Source organism: Solanum pennellii, chromosome 7 (assembly GCF_001406875.1).
Source record: "Solanum pennellii chromosome 7, SPENNV200".
Lineage (NCBI taxonomy): Eukaryota > Viridiplantae > Streptophyta > Magnoliopsida > Solanales > Solanaceae > Solanum > Solanum pennellii.
Genome location: NC_028643.1, coordinates 35,921,755 through 35,938,497, shown reverse-complemented (window position 1 = coordinate 35,938,497; position 16,743 = coordinate 35,921,755). Strand labels below are relative to the sequence as shown.

Here is a 16,743-nt window from a genome sequence, read left to right as displayed (position 1 = left end):
ACAGAATTTCTGACCCGAGTGAGCTTACGGAGCCTGTGACGGTCCGTCACGACTGTGACGGTCAAACCTTCAGGTCCGTCACAAACCTCAGAGACTTGATTTTAGTAAAAGTTTTGTGACGGCCCGTCATTCCTGCGATGGTCCGTCCTGCCATTTCGTCGCGAAGTTCAGAGAGTCGATTTCAGTACCCAAATTTCAGAATTCTAAATGTTTTTGGAACGAGACCCCCCACGACGGTCCGTCGTGCCCATGACGGTTCGTCGTGGGATCCGTCGACTCAGCCAGTTTTTCCAGAAATAAAATCTGCTGCTCAAAACGACTAAACAGGTCGTTACATAAAGAAAATGAATTTTTCCGTTGTGAGATTATGGCAATGAAAGAGAAGAAGAAAAATAATATGTGCCCATAATGTGATAGTCCATCCATTGGAGAAGAAGAAAGAATGCGTAATTTAGAAAATTTGAAAACGGAAAGTCAAAGGATGAGAGAGGAGGTAAACCTTTATTATTTTTGCTCTTTAATTAACATTTGTCCATGTTTAGCTGCTAAGTCTTCTGCTAAATTTGTAGATTCACAACCTTCCTCTTATCACCAAATTTGCAAGAATCATTACCTTTAATTTCATAAATCCCCCCAGGTGTAATATAATGTTCAATAACATTATGAGAATTATACTTAAACTTGGTGCTAAACTAGACACTACATACATACAATGCTCTCAAAATATCCCATACACAAGAAGTCCAATAAGCATCAGCGTACATACGAAGTTTGTAGTCTGAGTTGCGAAGACTTGAAGTTGATGTGACTTTAACAAAACCTTTTTCTATTACTAAGACGATAAGCAGTTCAAGGGACTTTTCATAAGTAAATTCAGGCAAATAAAACTCCCAATAAGGGACTTAGCTTGAAAGGGTTGGTTTGGAACATAAAGGTTTAAAGGTGTGTTGAGAAATAATCTAATTTTGGAGTAGTTTTGAGCCTATATCGCTATAAGGTGAATTTAACTCCTTTTATAGTGGTATTAGGCCTCTACAGTGATGTTAAGTCGCAATAAATGCAGAAAATTCCTAAAACAACTCAATATTTTGCAACCTTGTGTTAAGGAAGAGCGGGGGGAAACCGAGGGTGAGTTTCTTCTATTTCCATCATTATCATAAGTAAAGGTAATTAAATGACTGCCCTAGGGGTTGATTATTCGATTTATTGGCGTTAGAATAAATGGTGATTACTTTAGGGGAGAGTTTAGGTTGGTAAAATGGTGGAAAACCTGCGGTGTGGGATTAGGATATAATACATGTGTATTTAGGTCAATTGGGTATAATTATGCGTTATATTGATATTTCCTAGACCAAGGATAAGCTAGGTATCATAACAAGGGAAAAACTCAAGTTCGTTAGAGCATTTTGCGGTTTATTTGAGGTAGGTGATGACTGTTTGTTTCCTATTTATGGTCTGCCCAGGTACAACACCTAGTACATGTGATTATTTGTGTGTGGGTTCCATGAGTGAACTAGGTTGACTATGTTGTCATGATGTTGATCATGTTTATTGCCTATGTTATTTATTTTTGTATGTTATGGTCATCCATTCATCTTTTATATCACTGGAGTTGGCCGATGATCTATTAGTACACTTTTGAATTTTGTGTATTGATAGTTCATTTGTTCTTTCTCTTTTTGAGTATATGACAAATTTTGGCGGCTTCTTCGCAACCTCAATTGTGATTCTAACACTTGTTAAAACCAAGTGTGAGCAACTTCATCTGAGCTACTATAGATTCCTCTATTCCCTCTGGTTCATTTTCCAAACATAGACTCTTATTGTTTTGGGCTTGCATCTCCACATCCTAGATAATATAGATGTTTGGTACATGAGTTTTAGTTTCTAGGGTGTTACTTCCCCAAGGTTTGGGGATAATGATTTTTATTTATGATATTGTTGAAAACTACTCCCTTTTTGTTGTTTAGTTGATGTCATGTTAGTAGATAGTTGGTTCTATCATTCCAGGCTAGTGTTGGTGACTCTCATGAAGGTTTAGGTCACAATTTTGTTGTTTCATTCTACGACTCCATTTTGAGAGGAGATCTTGGAAATGATAAAATTGTGAGAGTAGCCTTGCTCCTTACAAAACATTTCAAATGCCTTATTTTCAAATTCTCCTACATAATCACTTCATATAGAAGTAATGTAGTATCCAAGTCTTTCTGTACTTTATCACAGAAGAACCATTATTTTTTCAAAGTATCGTCTTTATGATCAACAAATATAACCCAAATAAATCAACAATGATAAATGCACATAATTTTTCATCGCTGCTCGTAGTACATACAATATCTTTTGAAATAAAAGAATTTCTAGTTTTCTTACCCTTTGGACATGCATGGCAGATATGGTATTTGGTATGATATTGCTTGGGCAGTCCAGATATGTGTAGCTTGTTTTTCAATAAGACACATACATGAATGACCAAATTCCTTATGCTAAAATCCAAGGATTTCCTAATAATTAGGCTAGAAAAATGTGTTCGCTTATGCTTTTGATGGAGTCTAGGACGGATACATTTTTGTCTCTAATTCCAGAGAGTAGAGTTGTTTGGGTGTTGCCTTCAATAACACGTCATGATTTTTAATTCTTACTTTAAGCTTCGCGTCACATAGTTGTTTTGTTCAGAAGATTGTATTTTGATCTATTCACAAGAACAAGATAAACATAAGTAATATTGCAATACTCATTGAAAGTAAAATTACCTTATACCAATTACAATTCCTCTAGAGTTATTTCCTCGTTTAAAATCTTCAATAAATTTAAATAGTTTTTTTGTTGCCTGTCACATGATTCGAACATGCACTAAGAAAATATCATTTTCTTTTTGACTTGTTGCGGTGGTCCTATAATTACTTTTTTTGTTAGGTACCCATGTTGACTTGATGAGTTCTTTGGAGTTAGATTTGAAACTAGTAGAAATAGGCTTGAGTCTCCAAACCCATCTCGGTATATAAGAAAAATGAAATTTGAATGCGTAATAGCAAGACTGAGAAAAGGGCTATTCAGGGGAAGATTTGTCGATAAAATATTTCTTACTAGTTAACTTATTGGTAAGAGGAATAGGGTTGTAATAACTCTCCACACTCTAACATCATAAGATTTTATGGATGTTTCCATTTTTACTTCCCAACGAGAGAAATGTTTCTTATAGAAACAACGACATGTTATTTGTCAAGTTCCTTTTTGAAATATTGCTTCAATATTAATTTAGTTTTACATGATCTTTTCTCACTTCTTAGGAAATAAGTTACGGATCTTGCTCTGATTACTATTAAAAATGCAAGAGGGCGTGGGGGTGAATTGTCCTTATTCTTCCTTTTTATGTCGACTGAGTGTCTTTCGTAGTTTACTTATGATGTACGCAAAGCATCTCAACACACATGCAAGAATGAAAATGCGAAATGTAAATTTGACACCGAATATTTTTATACTGGTTGGGATCAAATATTTCCTTCTTATTTGAAATGTTTAAGATGGATACTGGGATTTTGTGGCTATCATATTTTTTACAATGCTTCTCATTTCCTCTTTTCCTTGGCTTACTAATAGGATTCTTGCAAAATTTCAAGTGAAAATGATATGCTTCATTTTTCTTTTCATGATGAAATATATAGCTTCACTTTTTCTATTTTGCAGCACTTAAGAATATCAAGAATCATCTCAAGTTCTCGTGGAATATCTTTTGGGATAGATTCAAATTTGGTACCACTGAGTTCTACTCTTGGATCTCTACCAGATTCCTCAAATGATTTCTTGTTGAGCCAAATTATATGTGGATCTCCCATTCCGTTTGATCAAGAAAATAATCATAACGAAGACAATAAGGTTCAAGCACAATTAATAAATAACAATAACATCCCAATTATGTCCTCATTACCACGAGGAAGTTATGGTATTCATCATGACAATAGGGGAAAATCAATTTTTGATATTGTTGATGCTGGTATGAAAGAAATGCTTGTACTTTTGGATGTGAATGATCCTGTCTGGATAAAATCATCAGGTGATGAAAGGTGTTCTATACATTGTGAGAGTTATGATAGAAAATTTCCAAATTCATACCGTCCTTATAAATCATCCACTACTCGAATTGAATCATCAAAGCATTTTGGAGTTGTGCCAATGACCGCAACTGAGTTGATCCCAATATTTCTTGACCCGGTAAGTTTTTTTTAACGTTTTCATGCTATAACAATTTAGTTTACGAGTGATATTGTATACTTTGGGCTTAGGCTCATACGAATTTAGGACATGTTAGTAATAGGGTCATAGGTTTGTTTAGTTAAACATAGCAGAGTAAAAAATGTGTGTGCTAGCCACTTTTTGGACTATTGTTGAAAACTTCAAATTTTTTTAACGACTTAAAATTTATAATTATTTTTCCAATAGGCCATTTAAGTTTTTAATTTTCTCCCATACAATATTGATTATGATAAGTTTAAATGGAGCCACCAACATGAGCAAAGAGTATTTAAATAACTACTCTCATTACTTGAAATTATTTTGAGGTGAAAATGTTATTATTTAATCATTAATTATATATTTAAAATAATTGAGTTTGTATAGGCAGATCAAATGGATGAACATGTTTCCAACTATAGTCAGCAAAACTAGGAATATTGATGTTGTTAATCCTGCGAATATTGAAGGCTCTATACAATTGGTAAATTATTAATTATTTTGAATTTTTCCACTAAATTCAAATAAATATTAAAATTGCTTCTTAAAATAATATAGTTATATTTTGGTTCTTGAAAACAGATGTATGAACAATTGCATACTTTATCTCCTTTAGTGGAAGCTAGAGAATTTTTCATCATACGTTGTTGCAGAAAACTTGATCAAACAACATGGATAATGTTGGATGTTTCATATGATTTATTCAAAGAGACCCAAACTAATGTACCTTCGTATGCTTGGAAATTTCCTTATGGTTGTGCAATTCAAGATTTGGGCAATGGAGGAAGTATGGTAAGAATAATATCTCTCTTTGCATTTTTTTATTTAAAGAGGCAATTTAATGTATTGACCTCCTTCCATACCAGGGTCCGGCGAAAGACCGGACCACAGGGAAACACAACTGTACCCTGCATTTTCACAAGAGGTTGTTTGCACAACTCAAACCATTGGAAGATAAATCACTATTTACATGTAGCTTATTTTCAAAAAAGCATGTTACATAAGTAAAAGTTATAATGTACCGATGCATATATTATGATGTCTATTTGTCTTCATTTGATAGAATTATAATCAAACCTATCTTAATTCTCGATTTATCAAATTTTAGATCCTTATGTTATGTTGTTCATGTTTCAAATATTTAACTTTTGGACGTGTGATAGGGACTTGTTAAAGTGTCCTCATTATTGGAACAATAAATGATCTTTTTGTCTCATTAATAACATTGCACATTCCCCGCGACCACTCTTAGAAGTTGTATTTAACGTATTATATTCAATAACTATACTTTTTTACATGTGCAATGAGAGTCGACAAACCTATGAGTATTATTAATTTAACAATGTTGAATCCCGACCCATGTTATACTGTTCAAGCCCTAGATATTTAAATCTAAAGCAAAAGCAGATGAATAGTTTTCTCCTTTTACTATCTTAAACAATTTTCACCTTATAACATACACTATTATGCTCCATTAAAAAAAATTCCAACGTTCCATCTAATTTTTAATTTGCTTTCGTGATTATTCCTTTCCTTATAGGTTACATGGATTGAACATATTCAAGTAGATGACAAAAATCAGGTTTATGATATTTTTAAAGACTTGGTGTATGGTCATCAAACATATGGAGCTGAAAGATGGATTGTTACACTTCAAAGGATGTCAGAGAGATATAATTTTGCAATGGGTGCAATGTTTCCTACTAAACATGATCTCAAAGGAGGTTCGATTTTATTTCTCCTTCTTCATATATTTATGACTTCAAATTTTATTATATTAGAAAAGATAAGCATCTATGTAAAAGAAATTGTCACCTCAGAGCGGCTTGAATTAAAAAGACAATCTTGGTGGAGCTTAAATCCATCCCCTTTTCTTTGTTCATTTGAAATATAGCCTTCTTTTTAAAAGTGTGTTTGGTGTGGAAGATAACTTTTTTTAAAAGAAAAATGTTATTTTTCTATGTTTGACTAGAGAAAATGTTTTCCAGCTAAAGGGTTTGAAAATTTAATACCTCTTTTATTTTTAGGTAATTATCTCAACTTTTAACTTGAAATAGTCATTTCTAAAGAAAATATTTTTCTACCAAAGAAATGGGAAAATGATCTCTTTTCACATTTTCTTGGGAAGCCTTTTTCTATTCATAATTAATCAAATTTTTAACATTATATCAACACTTTAACAATACTAGCAATTACTGTCATCTTCTTACACTCAAATATCATCAAAACACTATCTGGTTTGTTAATATTATTATCAAGGATCAATTTCCATTAAATGTTTTAAAATACTTTTTTTTTTCAAAACAAGTTATTGTCTAAAAATTGATTTCTGTCACACTATGCACACCCTAATTGATAAATTGATATTAATTTTCCTTTTTATTTTATAAATATTTTCAGTGGTCTATGATATTCCAAAAGGAGTGAATAATTTGATGAATATATCTCAAAGGATGGTGAAGAGTTTTTTGAAATCCTAAGCATGAAAGATGGATTTGAATTTTCAACTTCATCACAATTGAATTGTGGAGAGAGGGTTTCTGTAAGAAAAAATTTAGAAATTACCCTACAACAAGGCTTCATTGCCACTGCTGCTACTTCTCTATGGCTTCCTCTTTCATTTGAAACTATTTTTAATTTCCTCAAAGATGACAACACAAGATGTGAGGTATGTATCAAAACATCTTTATAATAGGGTGGTTTGTTTCAAATATTTTATTCAGTTGATAAATACAAATTTTATTATAGAGAACATGCTAATATAACATAATATTAATATAAGTTTCAAATAAAATTAGATGTTATAGTGAAATCTTGATGTTGGCCATAGATCTGTCGGTATGCATATTTGCACCGTATATTCAATTTTAGTGCGATAAACCACATCCTAAAGAAAATATTTTTTTAATATTCAACTCTTTATAGCTTATTTAATTTCTAACGAAATGACCCCTAAAAGTATCCTTATCGATTAACTTCTTCAATCCATGTGTTGATTTTAATGTGAAACTTGCAAAATTAAAACAAATATGAGAACCTGAACTCATAACATTAAAATTAGAATAAGTTCAACGTTAAGAATCTTTGAAACTATTAATATTAAATCCTCAATTCTATTTGATATGTTAATATTGGACTCATTATCTACATGTTCAAGTGTTACCATTAATTGTGCATGATTTATTTTATTTTATTATATGGTTTACAATAATCATCTCATGAACAAATTTTTCACAATCAAACAATGAGTTTGTTTATCATCTGATTTTGATTAATATTTTTTTATTGCTAGTGGGATGTTTTGTACGGTGAAAATAATGTTTTTGAGAAAGATCGAGTAAAAACAGGAGCTTCTTTAGAAAATAATATAAAAATCATTCAGGTATATCTGTCAAATTTATTTATTTATTCATTTGTATATAGTTTTCTTCTTTAATTATCAGGATATTTCACTATATCTAAGAATAAATAAGGGCCCGTTTGGATGGGCTTAATAAAAGCAGCTTTAAAAAAGTACTTTTGAAAGTGCTGAAACTTATTTTTAAAATAAGCAGTTATGCGTTTGGATAAAAGTGCTGAAGTTAAAAAAAAGTTGTTGATGTGTTTGGCAAATAAGTGCTGATAAACAGCTTTTTAAATCAAAATGTCTGAAATACCCTTAAAAGCTGTTAACATAATAAAAGTTAATTAATTTATATTTTACATCCATAAATAATTATATTTTCTATCATTCACATAATTCTTTCTCATCACAAATTATTTATAAGAGGAATATAAACTTATTATAGATTTTAAAGATATGTAATTTGAATAGATTAAAGAACGATTTAAGATTTTATTTTAGTTTCATCCATAGGTAATAATAATTGTCTATCATTCACATATTTCTTTATTATCACAAATTATTTATAAGAGGAATATAAATTTTTATTTAAGTTATATGTGCAACTTATTTTACATTTTAATAATATATAATTTGAATAGATCACTTGAAAGATTTAAGATTTATTTTATTTTCATTCATTACTAATAGTAATTGTCTATCATCCACACGTGAAAAGGGAAAAATAGAAGAAAGAGATGTTAGGGTTATGTGGGTAATTTGGAGATTGTATAAAAATATTAAGGGAAAAAAGGTAAAAATGTGGTCAACTTAAAACAGCTTATAAGCTGGAAAAAAAAAAAGCACCCCTACCCCAGCTTTTAATTTTTGGCTTAAAATAAGTTTTTTTTAACTTAAAATAAGTTATTTTGAGTATTGTCAAACGGCTAAATAAGTCAAAAACCAGCTTTTAAGTCAGTTTGACCAGCTTTTAAGCTGAGCCAAACGGGCTCTAAATGTACTTATGATTTGGATTCATCTTGTATTCACATGTAAAAATATCAAAATTTCTAACTGGTTTCTACTCCCTCCCCCCTCCCACATTTTTTAGTCTGTGATTATTAAATTAAAGATAGTTTTACTACACTTTGAAAATCTTCTTCACATTATTATGACTTTGCTTATTATAGCAAGTCTTCATTTTGACATATTTTCTGGATTTATAATCCACTTGATTTTCTTTCTTTTTATTTCTAGGTGAACTATGGTTAGCAACATTATTTTATATACATTATTCTATGGAATTAGAGATGAATTTTTTGTTGTTTAGCTTCATAAATTATCCCTCAGAAATTCTTATTAATTTCTTCTTAGTGCTTATACTATTTTTCCTTAAATTGTTGTAATGTATGCAGTGTTATATTCCAACAGAGAACAAGTTACTTCTTCAAGAGTCAAACATCGATGAAATGGGAGCTTTTTTAATCTATGGACTCATAGATTTATCAACATACAATTCAATTGTCGATGGAAGTGATGCAAAAGAATTAGCTATTTTGCCCTCAGGTATCATCATAAGTCACGACGGTCGCCTCGGCTCAGATAGGAACAATAATGGAAATGTACAAAATGGTTCAATCTTGACGGTGGATTTGCAAGAATTAATTTGGGCCAATAATCATTTGATCTCTCAACAACAACAAATGGAGGCAATGACTTATATTCATAACCTTTTGAGCTCTACAGTTTTAAAAATCAAAGCAGCATTATGTTACTCTGATTAAAAATTATGATGGTTTAGTTTGATGTTGTTATTTTATTTTATTGGAGATTCTAAAACTTAGACAAACTAATATGTTTGAAGATTAATGTATTTAATTAATATGACATATGAAAATCTCAAGACCGTGAGATATTGCTATTATATTTCATATTGATAGACAAACTTTTGAAACTTATTATTTGTTTGATAATTTAAGTTTTTGTTGTAATGACCCAGATTCGAAAGGTCATTTTTGAAAATTTTTAATAGTCATTTAACAATTGTTAATTAAATTGGGAGTAATTTGTATATTATTAATAATAATTGCCCATATATATATTAACATAAGTTATTAGGGTTGACATTTTTAGATCATAATTTAAGGGGGAAAAATTAGAAGAGAACGTTTTTTTTATTTTTCGGTGGCGGCTCTTGCGATGGTATTGCATGCGTACTTCAAGTAAGTCATCAAAATTGTTAACATCTTTTTGTATTGTCTATATTGATATGAGTTGTATTAATCTTATTATTATAATATTGGTTATAGAAGAGAAATCAATAATCTGGTAGTGTAATTATATTGAACTTGAGGGAATAATATTTATGGATAAAAGTACGTAATTTCAACAATAATTATTTCCAAAAATTGATCCATAATAATGGAATATCACTTGTGGTTAATATACACATGGAAGAGGTCGGTGACTATTCTGTATATGTGTAGTATTTTAGTTAATCTTAAGTTGAATTAGTAACTACTTGACATATTTTCCTATTTATTATGTTATTATAATAACAATGTTTGCTTTGATAGAGAAAGCAGAGAAATTGAATTTAATATGTTATGTCAACGGTTTCTTGGCGGAAAATTGTTAATGGCTAATGTAATCAATGGATAATGATTATGGGTAATCATTAGGTAAATTGTGGATTTAAATGGTGGATGGTTAAATTTTTGAGTTACTAACTACATTATAAACTAAAGTTATTGATATATCGAAATTTAATTCTAAGTTTGAAAATTGGAAAATATGAAAGTTGACATGTTAATTGACATTAAATTTAGGAATTTGATTATAAATTTGAGTGAGTTCAGTGTCTAGACTAGACAAAGAGTAATATGTGTGTTGTTAGTTTCGAAATCTTACTGATATTATTAATTTGAATAGATTGCTTTGAGTTGGAAGTACAACGAAAGGGAAGACTCAAACCCCGGAGTGATTATTTGACTATTTGAGGCAAGTGGATTTCTAAACTCTTGCTAAGTGTATGAAATATGTGTATTTCCTTGGGATATATGTGTGGGAGTAATGGGACTTGGTGATGAGTTGACTTGTCCACATTGATTAATTCTAATGATGAAAACAAAGGGTAATAAAAGGAAATGTGAATAATTGCTTGTGTGTGATGCATTGATAATGGAGAATGGTTTGAAAGGCTTGTTGAATCATCGTTGATGTTGTTGTGAATTGTGCAATGTTATGAAAATGGTCATATTCTCTTTATTTGTGTGAACATGTCATTTGCATTATTTTGAGACATGATTGTGACAAGTGTTATGTGTATAAAGAAAGAATGAGAACTTAAAGAGGATGTACCATTTCGAGGGACGTATCGCGCGCCGCGATGGATACTATATTTCGAGGGACGTATCGCGCGCCGCGATGGTTACTATTATCGAGGGTCGTGTCGTGCGCCGCGACAGATGCATGGACAACATATGTCCCCCATGGGTTCCGGACTGAGAGACAGTGGGTGTGTATCACTAGGTCAGACATGCATCATTATACTTGACATTGCAATCCATTGCATTGTACATACTTATCATTAGTGAACTTGATATCGTGTTTTGCTGATCTTCTGATTGCCTTTCTGTGGAACTTGTGATATATCAATATTGAGCTTGTTATTGCGGATATATAATTTATTGAAGGATTGTTTTTGAGGATATGTAATTTGTTAAAGTGTTGTTGTTGAGGATATGTAATTTGTCTAAGTGTTGTTGTTGAGCTACGTGCTATGTAAACTATGAGCTATCAGGTTGGGTTGATTTTAATGCATGTTGTAGTTGTGAAGGTTCGGTTGGGGTGGTAGGAGTACCCGTATTTCATCCCCTTAGCTTGTGTTTAGAGGTTTACTTGCTGAGTACCGTGTGGTTTGGTACTCACCCCTTGCTTCTACAATTTTTTATAGGTTATGAGCCTGGATTTTGTTGTACTTGTCATTCTCTTCTTTTCTAAGGCTTCTTGGAGATTTGTGAGCTAGCTGTTTCCATCTTAGCAGACTTTCTTCTCCATAATTATGATCTTGTTCTATTCTAGAAACAAGTTCATTTGAGACTTGAGTTTTTCTTTTGAATCAATTGTAATACTTTAGAGGCTTGTACACGTGACTACCAGGTTTTGGGGGTATAATGTAAGTTGATAGTAAATTTTCCGCATTTTTATTGTAATGGTTGAATTTTAGGCTGACTTGTCTTGATGGGAAAAGAGGAGTGCCATCACGTTCATTTTTGGGTTGTGACAAAATGGTATCAGAGCCCAGGTTCATAGGTCTCACGTGTATACAAGCCGAGTTTAAAATAGAGTCTCGAGGATCGGTACGGAGACGTCTGTACTTATCTTCGAGAGGCTATAGTGACTTTTAAGAAAAATCTTCACTTCTTGAATCTCTATCGTGCGTACTTGGTCCGTTCTGATTTTTGTCGATTCATTTCATTCTCTCTCACTTATGTGTTGACTCGTGCGTAGTTCCTCATGTCAGTAGTTGGTGTCATTGGATTTTAGAGATGGTACTAAGGTTAAAGTGATATACTTCTGAAGGTGTTGTGTGATCAGATTTGAAATGTTTAATGATTCAAAGGAATTGCGTGAGCTTATGGTTTGATAATTCACTATGAGGATAAATAACGACTATATTTAACAATGGTTTAAAGGACTTCATAAACGTCTTGTACTATTATTATTTTTGCTACGCATCTAGTAGTGGGATTAGTACTTCTATGGTATAGGCAATATCTGGAGTAGTTCGACAATTAGAAGTTAAATGTTTGAAGAATTGACTAGATAATAAATAGTGTAACCTTGAAAAATACAATTGATATAGTTGGCATACCATTAATGGGTTGCTTAGCAAATGATGTTGCACCAATTCAGGTCAGAATCCCTTCTGTGGTTTCACAGATTGAGTGTATACCAAAGAAGGTCATGATTCGACTATTACAATGGTACTGACGGGTACTTGGTTAGAATTATGGAGTGTGTTACTTTTGATATTGACCTTGCTTACGAAAGAATACTTATAGCTTGGGTTAGATACAAAACTAATATGGTAATATTTTACAGCTATTTGATGGATAAAGTGTGTGACCTATTTGGAAATGATCTTCTCAATAGATATGATATGTTCTAGTGGTGGATGCAACGAATTTTCACGATGTGTTACTAGTGGTACATGAAAACGGACATGTTGATTGTCAAGTGCAAATACTAACTACTTGAGGAGTTATCTATTGTATTACATGCTTATATGATAAGATTTGGTGTTGAATTCATATTCCAGATACCAACTAGCTTGTTAGTACGAGTGGATGTGTTAAGCATTATTTATAAGGAAGCTTTTAGTGGTGGATCTTTGGTATGATATTGATATGTTCAGGTTGTGAAATGTATTTTGTGGATTGTAAATGAGTGTTGATTTCATCGTAAACTCCATGGAAGTGGACATGTGGATGATAAGCTTATAAGTAAAGGAAGTCTCAAAAAGTATACTTGTGTGAATGTAATTGAGAATTTTAGTAAGAAAGTGCATATAAATTGAGTAAGTACCTTGGATGGTTGGCATAGCTAGGTTTGGGTTGTCATGTTAATGGCGAGGCTAAATTTCTAGTGAGGGAAATAACGAACTAAGCATGATGATTATAAGATTTTATGACGCATTATGATTGAAATGCAACTATATGATACGGGTGTTGGTTAAAATGATTTTTTTATGGTAATGATGAATTTTGAGTATTTAAGGTTATGATTGTTACTATTTCATAAGTAGTGTGGTTTTATGGTAATTTTTATAAGGAGTTAGGATGTCATCGAATAAAATTGAAAGGAGCTAGATCAATAATGGAAAGAATTAGTGTTATATAGTTTAACTTTCAGAGCGAGGATAAAACTAGGCTATTTTACTTTGTTTGCAAGGGTTAAGGATGTATCTTCAGAGGAATTTGGAGAATTGGGTTCTGAGACAAGTGATTTTACCTATTTCTTCCAGATTATGATATAATATAGTGTCAAAAGATCAATAGATTGATTAAAAAAAATATTTTTGGATAAAACTTGAGAAAGGAGTGTACGGACGTTCAACTCGAGTATGATGATTAGTTCTTTTGTGGTTTTGAGTTGGTAAGGAGTATGATAAGATTTTTAGAAAAAGATATGGTAGGGTCAATGAAGAGGCGATCAATGATAAGCTAAAATACGTTAAGTACTATTTTTTAAGGTATGAGCTAATGTTGTAAGATAATGAGATTGTGTTACATGGTTGGGATCAAAACATCAAGTTTACTTGGTGAGTTTAGATTTGTGATAGTGTATCTTGTCAAGGTATGAATTGATAAGGTAAGAAATGATCGAGCACATTGAGTATGAAGCATTTAGAAGGACTTAAAATTTGAGTAGTACATTTGGTTACTTTTGATTGTTATACCTAAGGTTTTCCATATTGTTGGCCAAAAAAATAAAAGACTGGTAAGTGAGTTAGCAAAAAGGAGAAATATTATGGTGTATTGAAGAGTTAAAGTTATTTGAAATTTTCGTCCTGGAAAGATTTTAAGAAAGGCAAAGGAACAATAAGACCTCTCATACAAACATTGGATTCGGAGGTGATCGTTGTAATGATTTCGCCTTTGAGTTTAGATATGACTATGAGATGTGAACTAGTGCGGCACCTACTTACTGTGGGTATATTATTAACTTTTCTAAATATTAAGTTTTGGTTGGGTTACAATAAATGACGTATGGAAGATTATACATGGTTATGTCGATCTAGATTGTTCAGAATGTGATGAAGTAACAAATGGATGTTAAATAGTGTGGACCTACAGTTTTACATGGTTAGTGAGGATTGGAGGGGGTTAAAAGTACTTTGTTGACGAGACAAAATAGATTGTTATAATCTGTTACATAGGCATTTTATGGTGAGTAGAGGTTATGAGGTTATAGTATACATAAATATTTGAGTGATCAAATTTTTTTTTAGTTATTGCATGAGGTAAATGATGGTACAGATGGTGGTTAAAAATGGTATGTGAAAGTTTAGGTGAAGTTGATACTAAGTGTGACTTAATTATTTTACCCTAAAGTAGAAATATAGATTTAAAATTAGTGTTATCGGTCTTGGATGTGACTTATATCTATCATGGGACGCTTAAATGGAAAGATAAGAAACTATAGTTCAAAGTCTTGGAGACTACAATGTGCTTGCTAAGAAGAATGTGATACTACTGACGGTGTGAAAGTAAGGTAAATGGTTGGTGTGGTTATTATATTTGTTAATATTAAGAGTGTTGGCTTTGATGGAGTACTGTGAGAAGTATGCGGGGTTTGGCAAATCCAGCATGTGTAAAATTGTAATGGAGATCAGACTGGTTGATTTTGGGTGGGAAAAAAAATTACTAAAAAAATAATTAAAATTGAGGGATGTAGTCAGATGAATGAAAATATTGATATGCGAATTATGGAGAAAGTATCTAGTGTTATTCGACCTTGATTCCGTATATTCTTAAGTTGACCACCTACTTCATTGCGGACATGATTTGGAGTATGATTCATTGCATATGACCACGTTTTTTTTTACATTTATGGGTGAATTCCTAGTGGTGGATCAGATGTACCGATCCTCTTATGTCCTCTTGATAGAGTAGGAACCTTTGACAGACTTGGTCATTTCATTTATGATAAATTTGGCGTTGTTGAAATAGTTAAAGTATCTCAATATGTCTACAGATACAACCTTGCTTATGAGAACTTACAGAAGAGCTTCTGTGAATAGTTACTGTTGACACCCAATTTTGACCGACCTTTAACCATTTTTAGGAATACTATTCGATTAAATACGTATTTAAATTTTAGAATTTTTAGTCGACTTTGCTTGAAAATTATATATTTTAGTATGTTTTACTTTATAAAATTATCGTAAATATTACTAAAATATTTTACAATTATTAATGAAATTCAAATGTTGTAAAAAATTTAAATGATTTTCAATTACATAAAATATTTTAATGTAGTATTTTAATTAAATAGTAATTCCTACACTATCCTTAAAATTATTTAAATCCTAACCTATTCTATTATAATTTCTTCCAATTCTAGCCACTCTAATTAAAATTTTAGCCACTTTTTCATTTCAATCCTAGCCAATTTAATTGCAATTTTAGCCATTCCAATCCTCCAACCAATTTGATTTTAATTTTTCATTCTTTTAATCTCATCCATCCATCTTAAATATTTCCTAGATCTAATCCTTGCCCTTTATTTCAAATCAGATCAACGGTTAAGATCAAATCTTTTTTTTAAATCTATCAAATAACTAAACCTAAAATTTTAACTTATTCTTCTTCCTCTTCCTCCATCTCCAGCAGCTGCCCCTCCCTCTCTTCCATCTATTTTTCCGGTGAAGGCCGCCGGAGGCGGTCACTTTCCTATCCCTCGGCGCCTCTGTCCTCTCGCCTTCCTCTCCGCCCCTCTCTTCTCCCTCCCTCTTCTCTAATTTTCTTGACCGGCAGGAACCCCGCAGCCAGCAGCCACCGGCGCGAGGCAGCGCCACCCCCTCGCTCTCCGCTTCTCCTTTTTCCAGAGAAAGCAGCAAGAAGCTGCAGCAACCAGCGAGAGCCTCTCTCTCCCTGTCTCTCCTCGCCTCTTTTTTCTCTTCTCTCTTCCCTTCTTTCCCGCCTTCTTTTCTCCATTGCTGGCAGCGCTCAGGCGAGCTTCCAGGCAGCAGTAAACGGCAGGCACCGGCAGCAGCGATCAGCGCTTCCCACCGGCCAGCAGCTCCGGCAAAATCTGCAACTCAGCGATGACAGCAGCCCGACGAGAACTCCAACAGCGAGCAGCAACAACAATGAGAAGCTCCAGCGAGGCTTAAAATTCTGGTAACTTGCGAAACGGGTCTCAACAGATCCGTCCAGGTTTGTCTTTGGTTTAATTATCGGTTGTCTTCTGAACATCAACTTCTTTTCTTATGTGATGTTGCGATTTTCTCATTAATAATAGTTGTTAATCTTATGCTAAGCATGTGTAACGACCTGTTTAGTCGTTTTGAGCAGCAGATTTTATTTCTGGAAAAACTGTGTGAGTCGACGGAACCCACGACGGACCGTCATGGGCACGACGGGCCCTCGAGGGTGTCTCGTTCCAAAAGACTTAGACTTCTGAAA

At 32.6% G+C, this 16,743-nt stretch overlaps 1 pseudogene; it reads left to right on the top strand.

The window, feature by feature from the left end:
- Positions 1 to 334: 334 nt before the first annotated feature.
- Positions 335 to 9,369, top strand: LOC107024985 (annotated as a pseudogene).
- Positions 9,370 to 16,743: the final 7,374 nt, after the last annotated feature.